This window comes from Syngnathus scovelli, chromosome 8, assembly GCF_024217435.2.
Source record: "Syngnathus scovelli strain Florida chromosome 8, RoL_Ssco_1.2, whole genome shotgun sequence".
NCBI classification, from domain to species: Eukaryota; Metazoa; Chordata; class Actinopteri; order Syngnathiformes; family Syngnathidae; genus Syngnathus; species Syngnathus scovelli.
Window position 1 is genome coordinate 227,501 of NC_090854.1, and position 12,500 is coordinate 240,000.

Sequence of the window (12,500 nt, forward strand, 5' to 3'; positions counted from 1 at the left end):
GTATAAGTCGAGCTCAATTGTTGCATTATATTAAACTTCAAAATTCAATATGCGAAATTTATTGACGAAATGTGTTCAAATTCTGGGAGGCCGTGCGCATGCTGCTGTTTATAAGCACCGCGGAGGAGATCGCGGCCGGCGAGCTCGCGCACGCCGCCCGGCACCAACGGGAGGCCGGAAATAGCTCCAAGCCGAGCGGATCGGCACTTTATAAGCACCGCGGAGGAGATCGCGGCGCCTCATTCGACTTCCAGCGGCCGGCGAGCTCGCGCACCCGCCCGGCACATCCGGGAGGCCGTGCGCACGAGCCAAGTGGCCGAAAATAGCCCCCGCCGAGCGGATCGGCTGTTTATAAGCACCGCGGAGGTGGTCGCGGCGCCTCATTCGACTTCCAGCGGCCGGCGAGCTCGCGCACCCGCCCGGCACATCCGGGAGGCCGTGCGCACGAGCCAAGTGGCCGAAAATAGCCCCCGCCGAGCGGATCGGCTGTTTATAAGCACCGCGGAGGTGGTCGCGGCGCCTCATTCGACTTCCAGCGGCCGGCGAGCTCGCGCACCCGCCCGGCACATCCGGGAGGCCGTGCGCACGAGCCAAGTGGCCGAAAATAGCCCCCGCCGAGCGGATCGGCTGTTTATAAGCACCGCGGAGGTGGTCGCGGCGCCTCATTCGACTTCCAGCGGCCGGCGAGCTCGCGCACCCGCCCGGCACATCCGGGAGGCCGTGCGCACGAGCCAAGTGGCCGAAAATAGCCCCCGCCGAGCGGATCGGCTGTTTATAAGCACCGCGGAGGTGGTCGCGACGCCTCATTCGACTTCCAGCGGCCGGCGAGCTCGCGCACCCGCCCGGCACCAACGGGAGGCCGGAAATAGCTCCAAGCCGAGCGGATCGGCACTTTATAAGCACCGCGGAGGAGATCGCGGCGCCTCATTCGACTTCCAGCGGCCGGCGAGCTCGCGCACCCGCCCGGCACATCCGGGAGGCCGTGCGCACGAGCCAAGTGGCCGAAAATAGCCCCCGCCGAGCGGATCGGCTGTTTATAAGCACCGCGGAGGTGGTCGCGGCGCCTCATTCGACTTCCAGCGGCCGGCGAGCTCGCGCACCCGCCCGGCACATCCGGGAGGCCGTGCGCACGAGCCAAGTGGCCGAAAATAGCCCCCGCCGAGCGGATCGGCTGTTTATAAGCACCGCGGAGGTGGTCGCGGCGCCTCATTCGACTTCCAGCGGCCGGCGAGCTCGCGCACCCGCCCGGCACATCCGGGAGGCCGTGCGCACGAGCCAAGTGGCCGAAAATAGCCCCCGCCGAGCGGATCGGCTGTTTATAAGCACCGCGGAGGTGGTCGCGGCGCCTCATTCGACTTCCAGCGGCCGGCGAGCTCGCGCACCCGCCCGGCACATCCGGGAGGCCGTGCGCACGAGCCAAGTGGCCGAAAATAGCCCCCGCCGAGCGGATCGGCTGTTTATAAGCACCGCGGAGGTGGTCGCGACGCCTCATTCGACTTCCAGCGGCCGGCGAGCTCGCGCACCCGCCCGGCACATCCGGGAGGCCGTGCGCACGAGCCAAGTGGCCGAAAATAGCCCCCGCCGAGCGGATCGGCTGTTTATAAGCACCGCGGAGGTGGTCGCGGCGCCTCATTCGACTTCCAGCGGCCGGCGAGCTCGCGCACCCGCCCGGCACATCCGGGAGGCCGTGCGCACGAGCCAAGTGGCCGAAAATAGCCCCCGCCGAGCGGATCGGCTGTTTATAAGCACCGCGGAGGTGGTCGCGGCGCCTCATTCGACTTCCAGCGGCCGGCGAGCTCGCGCACCCGCCCGGCACATCCGGGAGGCCGTGCGCACGAGCCAAGTGGCCGAAAATAGCCCCCGCCGAGCGGATCGGCTGTTTATAAGCAGCGCGGAGGTGGTCGCGGCGCCTCATTCGACTTCCAGCGGCCAGCGAGCTCGCGCACCCGCCCGGCACATCCGGGAGGCCGTGCGCACGAGCCAAGTGGCCGAAAATAGCCCCCGCCGAGCGGATCGGCTGTTTATAAGCACCGCGGAGGTGGTCGCGGCGCCTCATTCGACTTCCAGCGGCCGGCGAGCTCGCGCACCCGCCCGGCACATCCGGGAGGCCGTGCGCACGAGCCAAGTGGCCGAAAATAGCCCCCGCCGAGCGGATCGGCTGTTTATAAGCACCGCGGAGGTGGTCGCGGCGCCTCATTCGACTTCCGGCGAGCTCGCGCACCCGCCCGGCACATCCGGGAGGCCGTGCGCACGAGCCAAGTGGCCGAAAATAGCCCCCGCCGAGCGGATCGGCTGTTTATAAGCACCGCGGAGGTGGTCGCGGCGCCTCATTCGACTTCCAGCGGCCGGCGAGCTCGCGCACCCGCCCGGCACATCCGGGAGGCCGTGCGCACGAGCCAAGTGGCCGAAAATAGCCCCCGCCGAGCGGATCGGCTGTTTATAAGCACCGCGGAGGTGGTCGCGGCGCCTCATTCGACTTCCAGCGGCCGGCGAGCTCGCGCACCCGCCCGGCACATCCGGGAGGCCGTGCGCACGAGCCAAGTGGCCGAAAATAGCCCCCGCCGAGCGGATCGGCTGTTTATAAGCACCGCGGAGGTGGTCGCGGCGCCTCATTCGACTTCCAGCGGCCGGCGAGCTCGCGCACCCGCCCGGCACATCCGGGAGGCCGTGCGCACGAGCCAAGTGGCCGAAAATAGCCCCCGCCGAGCGGATCGGCTGTTTATAAGCACCGCGGAGGTGGTCGCGGCGCCTCATTCGACTTCCAGCGGCCGGCGAGCTCGCGCACCCGCCCGGCACATCCGGGAGGCCGTGCGCACGAGCCAAGTGGCCGAAAATAGCCCCCGCCGAGCGGATCGGCTGTTTATAAGCACCGCGGAGGTGGTCGCGGCGCCTCATTCGACTTCCAGCGGCCAGCGAGCTCGCGCACCCGCCCGGCACATCCGGGAGGCCGTGCGCACGAGCCAAGTGGCCGAAAATAGCCCCCGCCGAGCGGATCGGCTGTTTATAAGCACCGCGGAGGTGGTCGCGGCGCCTCATTCAACTTCCAGCGGCCGGCGAGCTCGCGCACCCGACCGGCACATCCGGGAGGCCGTGCGCACGAGCCAAGTGGCCGAAAATAGCCCCCGCCGAGCGGATCGGCTGTTTATAAGCACCGCGGAGGTGGTCGCGGCGCCTCATTCGACTTCCGGCGGGCGGCGAGCTCGCGCACCCGCCCGGCACATCCGGGAGGCCGTGCGCACGAGCCAAGTGGCCGAAAATAGCCCCCGCCGAGCGGATCGGCTGTTTATAAGCACCGCGGAGGTGGTCGCGGCGCCTCATTCGACTTCCAGCGGCCGGCGAGCTCGCGCACCCGCCCGGCACATCCGGGAGGCCGTGCGCACGAGCCAAGTAGCCGAAAATAGCCCCCGCCGAGCGGATCGGCTGTTTATAAGCACCGCGGAGGTGGTCGCGGCGCCTCATTCGACTTCCAGCGGCCGGCGAGCTCGCGCACCCGCCCGGCACATCCGGGAGGCCGTGCGCACGAGCCAAGTGGCCGAAAATAGCCCCCGCCGAGCGGATCGGCTGTTTATAAGCACCGCGGAGGTGGTCGCGGCGCCTCATTCGACTTCAAGCGGCCGGCGAGCTCGCGCACCCGCCCGGCACATCCGGGAGGCCGTGCGCACGAGCCAAGTGGCCGAAAATAGCCCCCGCCGAGCGGATCGGCTGTTTATAAGCACCGCGGAGGTGGTCGCGGCGCCTCATTCGACTTCCAGCGGCCGGCGAGCTCGCGCACCCGCCCGGCACATCCGGGAGGCCGTGCGCACGAGCCAAGTGGCCGAAAATAGCCCCCGCCGAGCGGATCGGCTGTTTATAAGCACCGCGGAGGTGGTCGGGCGCCTCATTCGACTTCCAGCGGCCGGCGAGCTCGCGCACCCGCCCGGCACATCCGGGAGGCCGTGCGCACGAGCCAAGTGGCCGAAAATAGCCCCCGCCGAGCGGATCGGCTGTTTATAAGCACCGCGGAGGTGGTCGCGGCGCCTCATTCGACTTCCAGCGGCCGGCGAGCTCGCGCACCCGCCCGGCACATCCGGGAGGCCGTGCGCACGAGCCAAGTGGCCGAAAATAGCCCCCGCCGAGCGGATCGGCTGTTTATAAGCACCGCGGAGGTGGTCGCGGCGCCTCATTCGACTTCCAGCGGCCGGCGAGCTCGCGCACCCGCCCGGCACATCCGGGAGGCCGTGCGCACGAGCCAAGTGGCCGAAAATAGCCCTCGCCGAGCGGATCGGCTGTTTATAAGCACCGCGGAGGTGGTCGCGGCGCCTCATTCGACTTCCAGCGGCCGGCGAGCTCGCGCACCCGCCCGGCACATCCGGGAGGCCGTGCGCACGAGCCAAGTGGCCGAAAATAGCCCCCGCCGAGCGGATCGGCTGTTTATAAGCACCGCGGAGGTGGTCGCGGCGCCTCATTCGACTTACAGCGGTCGGCGAGCTCGCGCACCCGCCCGGCACATCCGGGAGGCCGTGCGCACGAGCCAAGTGGCCGAAAATAGCCCCCGCCGAGCGGATCGGCTGTTTATAAGCACCGCGGAGGTGGTCGCGGCGCCTCATTCGACTTCCAGCGGCCGGCGAGCTCGCGCACCCGCCCGGCACATCCGGGAGGCCGTGCGCACGAGCCAAGTGGCCGAAAATAGCCCCCGCCGAGCAGATCGGCTGTTTATAAGCACCGCGGAGGTGGTCGCGGCGCCTCATTCGACTTCCAGCGGCCGGCGAGCTCGCGCACCCGCCCGGCACATCCGGGAGGCCGTGCGCACGAGCCAAGTGGCCGAAAATAGCCCCCGCCGAGCGGATCGGCTGTTTATAAGCACCGCGGAGGTGGTCGCGGCGCCTCATTCGACTTCCAGCGGCCGGCGAGCTCGCGCACCCGCCCGGCACATCCGGGAGGCCGTGCGCACGAGCCAAGTGGCCGAAAATAGCCCCCGCCGAGCGGATCGGCGGTTTATAAGCACCGCGGAGGTGGTCGCGGCGCCTCATTCGACTTCCAGCGGCCGGCGAGATCGCGCACCCGCCCGGCACATCCGGGAGGCCGTGCGCACGAGCCAAGTGGCCGAAAATAGCCCCCGCCGAGCGGATCGGCTGTTTATAAGCACCGCGGAGGTGGTCGCGGCGCCTCATTCGACTTCCAGCGGCCGGCGAGCTCGCGCACCCGCCCGGCACATCCGGGAGGCCGTGCGCACGAGCCAAGTGGCCGAAAATAGCCCCCGCCGAGCGGATCGGCTGTTTATAAGCACCGCGGAGGTGGTCGCGGCGCCTCATTCGACTTCCGGCGAGCTCGCGCACCCGCCCGGCACATCCGGGAGGCCGTGCGCACGAGCCAAGTGGCCGAAAATAGCCCCCGCCGAGCGGATCGGCTGTTTATAAGCACCGCGGAGGTGGTCGCGGCGCCTCATTCGACTTCCAGCGGCCGGCGAGCTCGCGCACCCGCCCGGCACATCCGGGAGGCCGTGCGCACGAGCCAAGTGGCCGAAAATAGCCCCCGCCGAGCGGATCGGCTGTTTATAAGCACCGCGGAGGTGGTCGCGGCGCCTCATTCGACTTACAGCGGTCGGCGAGCTCGCGCACCCGCCCGGCACATCCGGGAGGCCGTGCGCACGAGCCAAGTGGCCGAAAATAGCCCCCGCCGAGCGGATCGGCTGTTTATAAGCACCGCGGAGGTGGTCGCGGCGCCTCATTCGACTTCCAGCGGCCGGCGAGCTCGCGCACCCGCCCGGCACATCCGGGAGGCCGTGCGCACGAGCCAAGTGGCCGAAAATAGCCCCCGCCGAGCGGATCGGCTGTTTATAAGCACCGCGGAGGTGGTCGCGGCGCCTCATTCGACTTCCAGCGGCCGGCGAGCTCGCGCACCCGCCCGGCACATCCGGGAGGCCGTGCGCACGAGCCAAGTGGCCGAAAATAGCCCCCGCCGAGCGGATCGGCTGTTTATAAGCACCGCGGAGGTGGTCGCGGCGCCTCATTCGACTTCCAGCGGCCGGCGAGCTCGCGCACCCGCCCGGCACATCCGGGAGGCCGTGCGCACGAGCCAAGTGGCCGAAAATAGCCCCCGCCGAGCGGATCGGCTGTTTATAAGCACCGCGGAGGTGGTCGCGGCGCCTCATTCGACTTCCAGCGGCCGGCGAGCTCGCGCACCCGCCCGGCACATCCGGGAGGCCGTGCGCACGAGCCAAGTGGCCGAAAATAGCCCCCGCCGAGCGGATCGGCGGTTTATAAGCACCGCGGAGGTGGTCGCGGCGCCTCATTCGACTTCCAGCGGGCCGCGCACTCGCGCACGCCGCCCGGTTCAAATTTTCTAAGTGCAACGCACAATGAGATGCATGAGAAACGGCCTTGGTTACCATCACATTTGAAGCGATGAAGTTAAATTTTATGACTCGGTGTATAAGTCGAGGTCGATTTTTTTCGGTCGATTTTGGATCGAAAAAGGTCGACCAATACACCGGCAAATACGGTATATATACTTATTATAAATGTAGTATTTATTTATATTGATTTATTGTTTATTTATATATATAAAGGCAGGTCCGCAAAAATATTTCTGACGCGTAGCCGGTCCGTGGCGCAAGAAAGGTTGGGGACCACTAGTCTAAAAGAATCTGTCCGTAACTGGAATAGGGTTCTACGCGAATGCCCAACGGAAAAGTGAAGTGCACAAAACCTGCATTTGGCTGTATCAAAATAAATGTCATGAAAAAGGTAAAAACACTACATGGAAGCGCAATGTGTTGTGCTGGGTTCTTTTACAAGTAAAGACTGCTGCTTTGAGTTCACAGGGAGCCATGCTCTTTATTCACTGTACATAGAGGTTTTGAACTCGTGTTGTAGTTTCAGTGTCGGAGTTCAAACTAGGCTTGCAGTTTCCGAATGCCATTCGTGATGGGTGTTGTAAAAAGGTCTTGGCTTAAACGATTGAAGTGCACATAAGAAAAAAAAAAAAAAAAAAAAAGAGCTTGAAGTGCACATAAGAAAAAGAAAACGCTTACAGCACCTGGTATTCCCAGGCAGTCTCCCATCCAAGTACTAACCAGGCCCGACCCTGCTTAGCTTCCGAGATAAGACGAGATCAGGCGTTCTCAGGGTAGTATGGCCGTAAGCCGTGAGGTGACCCAACATTTTGCATTTTATAGACACAATCGCCCCTGAAACTAGCGAGCAAGCCAATGAAGCCTTCAAAACTGCTTCGGCACATGGAGACCAAGCATCCTGCATTAAAAGACAAACCTTAACCACTTCGGGTTTCATTGTCTCCGATTACGCCTGGATGGGACCGGCTCGTTTCTGAGAAACAAGCTCGGTGCTCCCAATAATTCAACGTAATGGTGACTTTTATTTTTATGTGGTTTATATTTGTTTTTATGCCAGTCGTATCATTTTATTTAATCCTATTTATATATATTTATTATAAATGTAGTATTTATTTATATAGATTTATTGTTTATTTATATATATAAAGGCAGGTCCGCAAAAATATTTCTGACGCGTAGCCGGTCCGTGGCGCAAGAAAGTTTGGGGACCACTAGTCTAAAAGAATCTGGCCGTAACTGGAATAGGGTTCTACGCGAATGCCCAACGGAAAAGTGAAGTGCACAAAACCTGCATTTGGCTGTATCAAAATAAATGTCATGAAAAAGGTAAAAACACTACATGGAAGCGCAATGTGTTGTGCTGGGTTCTTTTACAAGTAAAGACTGCTGCTTTGAGTTCACAGGGAGCCATGCTCTTTATTCACTGTACATAGTCTGTCCTCTAGCGGTAAAAACGTGAACTGCAATGCTATGGCTGTCGCCACACAATGTAGGTTTTAAACTCGTGTTGTAGTTTCAGTGTCGGAGTTCAAACTAGGCTTGCAGTTTCCGAATGCCATTCGTGATGGGTGCTGTAAAAAGTTCTTGGCTTAAACGATTGAAGTGCACATAAGAAAAAAAAAAAAAAAAAAAAAAAGCTTACGGTAACTGGTATTCCCAGGCGGTCTCCCATCCAAGTACTAACCAGGCCCGACCCTGCTTAGCCTCCGAGGTCGGACGAGATCGGGCGCTCTCAGGGTAGTATGGCCGTAAGCCGTGAGACCGCTCAGAATATTTTTCATTTTATAGACACAATCGCCCCTGAAACCATGCCAAGCAGCGGCGGGACTTGATGGCTGTGGTAAAAGTTTCCTTTCACAATTGACGTGGGAAAAAAAAAAAAAAAAGGCTTTCAGCACCTGGTATTCCCGGACGGTCACCCTTCCCTTTTGTTTTTTTTTTTTTTTTTACAACCAGGGCCGAAACAGGCTTTCTTCCAAGGCTTTTGGTGTTTTCTGGAAACATGGCTATCATGAAAAGTTATTGACAGCTTTTTATGCGGTAGCACGAATTTGCCGTTGCGACCTGCATTTTGCTGAATCAAAATAAATGCCTTGAAAAGTTTAAAAACACTTCATGGAAGTGTTGTGTTGGGTTCTTTTACAAGTCAAGCCTGCTGCTTTGAGTTCACAGGGAGCCATGCTCACTGTACATAGTCTGCTCTCTAGCGGTAAAAAATTTAACTACAATGCTGTGGATGTCACCACATAATATAGCTTTCAAACTCGTGTTATAGTTTCAATGTCGGAGTTTAAATTAGGCTTGCTGTTTCCGGATGCCATTCGTGATGGGTGTTGTAAAAAATAGCTTCTTAAACGATTGAAGTGCACATAAGAAAAAGAAAAAGCTTACAGCACCTGGTATTCCCAGGCGGTCTCCCATCCAAGTACTAACCAGGCCCGACCCTGCTTAGCTTCCGAGATCGGACGAGATCGGGCGTTCTCAGGGTAGTATGGCCGTAAACCGTGAGGTGACCCAACATTTTGCATTTTATAGACACAATCGCCCCTGAAACTAGCGAGCGAGCCAATGAAGCCTTCAAAACTGCTTCGGCACATGGAGACCAAGCATCCTGCATTAAAAGACAAACCTTAACCACTTCGGGTTTCATTGTCTCCGATTACGCCTGGATGGGACCGGCTCGTTTCTGAGAAACAAGCTCGGTGCTCCCAATAATTCAACGTAATGGTGACTTTTATTTTTATGTGGTTTATATTTGTTTTTATGCCAGTCGTATCATTTTATTTAATCGTATTTACCGTATTTGCCGGTGTACAGGTCGACTCGGTGTATAAGTCGACCCCCTAAAATTCGACGGAAATTTACGATTTTATGATATATCCTTTGTATAAGTCGAGCTCAATTGTTGCATTATATTAAACTTCAAAATTCAATATGCGAAATTTATTGACGAAATGTGTTCAAATTCTGGGAGGCCGTGCGCATGCTGCTGTTTATAAGCACCGCGGAGGAGATCGCGGCCGGCGAGCTCGCGCACGCCGCCCGGCACCAACGGGAGGCCGGAAATAGCTCCAAGCCGAGCGGATCGGCACTTTATAAGCACCGCGGAGGAGATCGCGGCGCCTCATTCGACTTCCAGCGGCCGGCGAGCTCGCGCACCCGCCCGGCACATCCGGGAGGCCGTGCGCACGAGCCAAGTGGCCGAAAATAGCCCCCGCCGAGCGGATCGGCTGTTTATAAGCACCGCGGAGGTGGTCGCGGCGCCTCATTCGACTTCCAGCGGCCGGCGAGCTCGCGCACCCGCCCGGCACATCCGGGAGGCCGTGCGCACGAGCCAAGTGGCCGAAAATAGCCCCCGCCGAGCGGATCGGCTGTTTATAAGCACCGCGGAGGTGGTCGCGGCGCCTCATTCGACTTCCAGCGGCCGGCGAGCTCGCGCACCCGCCCGGCACATCCGGGAGGCCGTGCGCACGAGCCAAGTGGCCGAAAATAGCCCCCGCCGAGCGGATCGGCTGTTTATAAGCACCGCGGAGGTGGTCGCGGCGCCTCATTCGACTTCCAGCGGCCGGCGAGCTCGCGCACCCGCCCGGCACATCCGGGAGGCCGTGCGCACGAGCCAAGTGGCCGAAAATAGCCCCCGCCGAGCGGATCGGCTGTTTATAAGCACCGCGGAGGTGGTCGCGACGCCTCATTCGACTTCCAGCGGCCGGCGAGCTCGCGCACCCGCCCGGCACATCCGGGAGGCCGTGCGCACGAGCCAAGTGGCCGAAAATAGCCCCCGCCGAGCGGATCGGCTGTTTATAAGCACCGCGGAGGTGGTCGCGGCGCCTCATTCGACTTCCAGCGGCCGGCGAGCTCGCGCACCCGCCCGGCACATCCGGGAGGCCGTGCGCACGAGCCAAGTGGCCGAAAATAGCCCCCGCCGAGCGGATCGGCTGTTTATAAGCACCGCGGAGGTGGTCGCGGCGCCTCATTCGACTTCCAGCGGCCGGCGAGCTCGCGCACCCGCCCGGCACATCCGGGAGGCCGTGCGCACGAGCCAAGTGGCCGAAAATAGCCCCCGCCGAGCGGATCGGCTGTTTATAAGCAGCGCGGAGGTGGTCGCGGCGCCTCATTCGACTTCCAGCGGCCAGCGAGCTCGCGCACCCGCCCGGCACATCCGGGAGGCCGTGCGCACGAGCCAAGTGGCCGAAAATAGCCCCCGCCGAGCGGATCGGCTGTTTATAAGCACCGCGGAGGTGGTCGCGGCGCCTCATTCGACTTCCAGCGGCCGGCGAGCTCGCGCACCCGCCCGGCACATCCGGGAGGCCGTGCGCACGAGCCAAGTGGCCGAAAATAGCCCCCGCCGAGCGGATCGGCTGTTTATAAGCACCGCGGAGGTGGTCGCGGCGCCTCATTCGACTTCCGGCGAGCTCGCGCACCCGCCCGGCACATCCGGGAGGCCGTGCGCACGAGCCAAGTGGCCGAAAATAGCCCCCGCCGAGCGGATCGGCTGTTTATAAGCACCGCGGAGGTGGTCGCGGCGCCTCATTCGACTTCCAGCGGCCGGCGAGCTCGCGCACCCGCCCGGCACATCCGGGAGGCCGTGCGCACGAGCCAAGTGGCCGAAAATAGCCCCCGCCGAGCGGATCGGCTGTTTATAAGCACCGCGGAGGTGGTCGCGGCGCCTCATTCGACTTCCAGCGGCCGGCGAGCTCGCGCACCCGCCCGGCACATCCGGGAGGCCGTGCGCACGAGCCAAGTGGCCGAAAATAGCCCCCGCCGAGCGGATCGGCTGTTTATAAGCACCGCGGAGGTGGTCGCGGCGCCTCATTCGACTTACAGCGGTCGGCGAGCTCGCGCACCCGCCCGGCACATCCGGGAGGCCGTGCGCACGAGCCAAGTGGCCGAAAATAGCCCCCGCCGAGCGGATCGGCTGTTTATAAGCACCGCGGAGGTGGTCGCGGCGCCTCATTCGACTTCCAGCGGCCGGCGAGCTCGCGCACCCGCCCGGCACATCCGGGAGGCCGTGCGCACGAGCCAAGTGGCCGAAAATAGCCCCCGCCGAGCAGATCGGCTGTTTATAAGCACCGCGGAGGTGGTCGCGGCGCCTCATTCGACTTCCAGCGGCCGGCGAACTCGCGCACCCGCCCGGCACATCCGGGAGGCCGTGCGCACGAGCCAAGTGGCCGAAAATAGCCCCCGCCGAGCGGATCGGCTGTTTATAAGCACCGCGGAGGTGGTCGCGGCGCCTCATTCGACTTCCAGCGGCCGGCGAGCTCGCGCACCCGCCCGGCACATCCGGGAGGCCGTGCGCACGAGCCAAGTGGCCGAAAATAGCCCCCGCCGAGCGGATCGGCGGTTTATAAGCACCGCGGAGGTGGTCGCGGCGCCTCATTCGACTTCCAGCGGCCGGCGAGATCGCGCACCCGCCCGGCACATCCGGGAGGCCGTGCGCACGAGCCAAGTGGCCGAAAATAGCCCCCGCCGAGCGGATCGGCTGTTTATAAGCACCGCGGAGGTGGTCGCGGCGCCTCATTCGACTTCCAGCGGCCGGCGAGCTCGCGCACCCGCCCGGCACATCCGGGAGGCCGTGCGCACGAGCCAAGTGGCCGAAAATAGCCCCCGCCGAGCGGATCGGCTGTTTATAAGCACCGCGGAGGTGGTCGCGGCGCCTCATTCGACTTCCGGCGAGCTCGCGCACCCGCCCGGCACATCCGGGAGGCCGTGCGCACGAGCCAAGTGGCCGAAAATAGCCCCCGCCGAGCGGATCGGCTGTTTATAAGCACCGCGGAGGTGGTCGCGGCGCCTCATTCGACTTCCAGCGGCCGGCGAGCTCGCGCACCCGCCCGGCACATCCGGGAGGCCGTGCGCACGAGCCAAGTGGCCGAAAATAGCCCCCGCCGAGCGGATCGGCTGTTTATAAGCACCGCGGAGGTGGTCGCGGCGCCTCATTCGACTTACAGCGGTCGGCGAGCTCGCGCACCCGCCCGGCACATCCGGGAGGCCGTGCGCACGAGCCAAGTGGCCGAAAATAGCCCCCGCCGAGCGGATCGGCTGTTTATAAGCACCGCGGAGGTGGTCGCGGCGCCTCATTCGACTTCCAGCGGCCGGCGAGCTCGCGCACCCGCCCGGCACATCCGGGAGGCCGTGCGCACGAGCCAAGTGGCCGAAAATAGCCCCCGCC

General features: G+C 62.8%; 3 non-coding genes across 3 annotated transcripts; all 3 read right to left on the bottom strand.

The window, feature by feature from the left end:
• Window positions 1-7,005: 7,005 nt before the first annotated feature.
• LOC125974329 (5S ribosomal RNA) lies at window positions 7,006-7,124 on the bottom strand. The gene has a single exon (XR_007483499.1). It is a non-coding gene; the product is annotated as a 5S ribosomal RNA (ribosomal RNA).
• Window positions 7,125-7,969: 845 nt separating this feature from the next.
• On the bottom strand, window positions 7,970-8,088 carry LOC125974305 (5S ribosomal RNA). Its single transcript, XR_007483476.1, has one exon. It is a non-coding gene; the product is annotated as a 5S ribosomal RNA (ribosomal RNA).
• Window positions 8,089-8,718: 630 nt separating this feature from the next.
• Window positions 8,719-8,837, bottom strand: LOC125974426 (5S ribosomal RNA). The gene has a single exon (XR_007483545.1). It is a non-coding gene; the product is annotated as a 5S ribosomal RNA (ribosomal RNA).
• Window positions 8,838-12,500: the final 3,663 nt, after the last annotated feature.